The following is a 4,876-nucleotide window of genomic DNA, read 5'->3' on the forward strand; positions in this document are numbered from 1 at the left end:
CCAGAGGGGGATGGTCACAGCATCCGCTCCAGCCCTCCCCCCCCCCCCCCCCATCCTCCCCCGTCCTCCCCTCATCCCCTCCATCCCTCCTCCATTCCCCTCTCCTCCTCCCCTCATCCCGCCTCCTCTCATCCACTCCCCTCCCCTCCTCCCCCCCTCATCCCCTCCACTCCCCTCCCCCTCTCCCCTCATCCCCTCCATCCCTCCTCCACTCCCCTCCCCCCTCCACTCCCCTCCCCCCCTCCTCCACTCCATCCATCCTCATCTTTCTTTTTCCGCCCGTTTCACAGAATCGCATTCATCAAAGCCATCGCCTCATATTCAACGGTGAAATATTGAATCACAGCAATGTGTCTTTTAGCAGAGGCGTTGATCCAAAACGACTTATAATACAGTGGCAGCTCATACAGTATATTTTGTGTATATATGATCCCAGTGGGAATCGAACCTAGAACCCTTGTATTTCTAGCCCTATGCTCTGCCAACACAGAGAGACCACAGTGTCATCCGAACCTACTCAAATGGAATACCAAGTGAAGCTCCCGCTAATAGCCCACTGTCGCGCTTCACACCGAGGTTTGAAGTTACTAACGTATGTTGATTTGGAATACAGAGAGAATGGCTGTGTTGCCCGTGGAGCGGGGTTAAACAATTATACTGTACGCTTTCATGCTCTAATCAGGTATGCTTTCCTTGAAATGAAATCCCCTGTTTCTTCTCCAAATTGGTCAGCCCTCTCTCTCCCCCCTCTTTCTCTCCCCCGCTGTCTCTCTCTCTCTCTCTCTCTCTCTTTCTATCTCTCTCTTCCACCCCCCTCTCTCTCTGACGGATAGGGATGTTGATGGCGGTGTTGTGACAGGTCTTTACCAAGGTGTTGGAGAGGGTCCAACAGGGGTGTGGATTGATTGATCTGTCCTTGTTACCATCCCGTGCGCGTGTGCTTGTGTGTGTGTGTGTGTGTGTGTGTGTGTGGACATCAGGTTAGGTGGTTAAGGGGGATGGAGGAGAAAGGGAGGGGCACTCATTTATTCCGTCCACGAAGGTGTGTGCTGCTCCTGCCCAGTCACCATGGCAACCAGAGGGGCCGGCACAGCGAGGGTCCAGCCAGTGGGCAGAGTGGTGGGATGATAACAGGCTGTCACTCACTCTTACCCTCTGCTTCCTGTCCCCTGGACAGACTTCCTGACAGCATGGAAGACAGTGTGTGTGTGTGTGTGTGTGTGTGTGTGTGTGCGTGCGAGCATGTGTGTGTGTGTGTGTGTGAGAGAGCTTAGTGTTGATGTAACAGAAGCTTAGAAGCGGCTCTGTACATGTACATGTATGATGAGAGAGCTGCCAAAGGGCTTTTGGTGATTTGATGTTTCCAGTGTTGTTTTGTGTTAAGCCCTTGACCTCCACATTACTCATGGGGCAGTGTATGTGTGTGTGTGTGTTTGTGTGTGTGGGTGTGTGAGAGAGAGAGAGCTGTTGAAGAGTGCTTGACATGTGAATGGTGATCAAGCAGGTTTGTATAGAGCTGGAAGCCCAGCCACTCAAGTGACAATCAGTTTTCAACTGTGTGTGTGTGTATGTGTGTGTATGTGTGTGTGTGTGTGTGTGTGTGTGTGTCACATTCTCATTCATTATTCATGTTCCTTGTTTAAAATCAATTTTCTCTCCCTCTCAGTGGAGGAAATTGAGTTGGCTCCCAATAATTTGGCTTTTGGGAGTCAAAACAAGTGAGATACATCCAGTTTCCAGAGCAACAGTTAATTTGACTGGACATCAGCTGAGAGTGAGACAGACAGAGTCAGAGACAGACAGACACAACAGAATGTGAGACAGACAGATAGAGACAGAGAGAACGTCAGACAGACAGAGAGACAGGGACAACAGACAGACCGGGCCCAGGTGCCCCCTGGTTGTGGCCCAGACAGACACATTGAGCCTGAGCTCAGAGTCACAATTGTTCACACAAATCGGTCCCCGGGAGTCTTGGCCTTGTTATAGTCTGGGCTGGATCTGTGTGTGTGTGTGCGCGAGTGTGTGCGAGTGTGTGTGTGTGTGTGTCTGTGTGTGTGTGTGTGTGTGTCTGTGTGTGTGTCTGTGTGTCTGTGTGTGTGTGTGTGTGTGTGTGTGTGTGTGTGTGTGTGTGTGTGTGTGTGTGTGTGTGTGTGTGTGTGTGTGCGTGTGGACTGGGAGGCGCTGTGTGTGAGCTGCTGTGACCCATTTGTGCCACAGTCTCGGTGCCCCGGTCATGTGCCAGGCGGCCTGCTGGGGGCGTGTTCGTGGCGTGTTCGTGGCGTGTTCATGGCGTGTTTGTGGCACTGAGACGGACAGGGTCCCTGCCAACGGGCCCTTGCCAATGGGCGCCATCTGTGTGTGAGCCTGCTCAGAACGTTCCTGACAAACCAGGCGCGAGGGCGGGAGGCGGCGAGGAAAATAACAGACCCCTTTCACACACACACCCATCTCACACACACTCAGCATACACACACACACACACACACACACACACTCATCGTACACACGCACACACCCCCCTTACACCCATGTCACACACACTCAGCATAGACACACACCCCTCACGCGCACACACACACACACACTCCTCTTCGTGCTCGTACTGTGAGAAGGATGATGATGGTGATGATATTTATATGGTGATGGTGATGATATCTATAAAACTGAGGTCGCTGATGGTTGTGGCATTTCTGGTGATGATGTTAAAGATTATGATGATGAAGATGATGAGGAGAAGGAGGATGATGATGATGATGATGATGAAGACAATACTGGTAAAGGTGGCGTTGCTGGACAGCAGATCAGCCCCGTACAGTACAGTCATACTACCCCCCCGAAACCCCAGCTCAATGAGTCAGCTGATCCGTCGTCTAACTCCCAGATACAAGAGGGATGGGTATTACAGCACAGTCAGGGGCAGCAGGGGCTGAGGGAACAGGAAGCAAATACACGTCCTCCTATCCTATAAATAGACGTAGCGGTTACCCGTGGGCGAACGCTAACCCATGCCGACTTGCGGAGGAACGAGGAAGCCCTATCCATTTCCTCCTGCTTAGGGAGAACTTTCCTCCTGCTTAGGGGAGTGGAGGGGATGAGGGGGGGAGGAGGGGAGGGGAGTGGATGAGAGGAGGCGGGATGAGGGGAGGAGGAGAGGGGAATGGAGGAGGGATGGAGGGGATGAGGGGAGGACGGGGGAGGATGGGGGGGGGGGGGGGGAGGGCTGGAGCGGATGCTGTGACCATCCCCCTCTGGATACAGGGCTGATGAGGATGAGGAGGATGATGTCCTCAGATGTCCTGTTTTTGCGAGGCAATCAACACATTGTTGGTTATTTAATATTCCACCACAGAATATGAGGCAATGGCTTTGATGAATGCGATTCAGGGAAACCGGCGGAAAAACATAGATGAGGATGGATGGAGCGAAAAGAAACGCTCTCGTTCAACCGGTGAATGAGTGAAAGAGTTGACCTGATGAGTGAATCGACGACGCTTTCATTGACGGCGTTGAAGGAGAGGTGGTGTACGGTGTTGGGTTGTTTACAACTTTGGAAGGCATGCTAATGTCGTTAGCGCAGAAGCTAACGGGGTTCGCCGGACACCCTACCGGTACGTCTCTTCTCCGGCTCCCAGGTGGATGTGGAGCCTCTCTCTGCCTGCCCATTTCATCTGTGGCTGCTAACGAGAGAGAGAGAGAGAGAGAGAGAGAGAGAGATAAAGAGAGAGAGAGATGGGGTTAACCGCCACAGAGTGGCTGTACCACAGTAGCTGAGGCTGTGTCTCCGCCTCTCCCTCTCATCATCCCTCTCGTCATCCGAGCCTTATTGAGAGGGTTAGACCCACCAGGACCAGGGCTTTAGTTGATCACCGTTGTGGTTTCCGTGAGTGGAGACGGGAGAGGAGTGGGATCGCCACAATGACCCCCATGACACCACTCATCCAATCACGGTCTGGCTCATCACCGCCAGAGAGAGACAGAGAGAGGTACAGAGCAAGAGAGAACTGCTCATAGATACTGCCTTGTTAAGTGGCGCTGCCTGGCAAACTGAAGCTCTTTCCCGTACAGCTAATTGTTTGATAATTCATCAGAGCAAATGTCAGGATTAAATGAATGAAGAGAATTCTAACAATCCTGTGCCAGAGTCAGGTCCCATACAGGGAATCAGGCATTGTGACTCAGCACTGGCTTCACTTGAGAAGAGTCTGTGCTCTCTTCCCCCGTCTCTCTCTCCTGCTCTCCTTCTTTCCTTCTTTCTCTTTCTTTCTCTCTCTCTCTCCCTGACTCACTCTCTCTCTCTCCCTGACTCTCTCTCTCTGACTCTCCCTTTCTCTCTCACTCCTGCTCTTTCTCTGTCTCCCTCCCCCCCTCCTCTCTCTCTCCCCCTCTCCCAGGGTTCTGGTCCGTCAGAACATCACCACGCCATGTCTCGGTCGCGTTGTTTTTCCGCTGTAGCGATGTGAATCGTAGCGTTTCAAAGGGGCTGGAGGAGATGAAAGCATCGGTCTTACCGGCTCCATAACTCCGTAACTCCCCGATCGGCCCACCACTCCCCAAATCTCTCCCAGCATCTCCTTTCACAAGACCAACGCTGATGCATCAAGGCTGCCTAACGAACACCATTTTGGGGTTTTCTCACGACAGTAACTCATCACTTTCGAAGTTCTGGAGCTCCGTTTTGAAGGCACCTAGTCACTCCTAAATAATACAGCAGAGTTGGGGAGGAGGAGGAGGAGGAGGAGGAGGAGGAGGAGGAGGACTCCTGAAGACTAGGAGAGGAGAAGAGCAGGGGGAGGCTGGTGGAGGTAGAAGTTGAATTGTATAGAACACGTTGTGTGTGAATGGTGTCAAACAACGGTGTGTGTGAATGGTATCC

Source organism: Argentina silus (assembly GCF_951799395.1).
Source record: "Argentina silus genome assembly, chromosome: 6".
Classification (NCBI taxonomy): domain Eukaryota; kingdom Metazoa; phylum Chordata; class Actinopteri; order Argentiniformes; family Argentinidae; genus Argentina; species Argentina silus.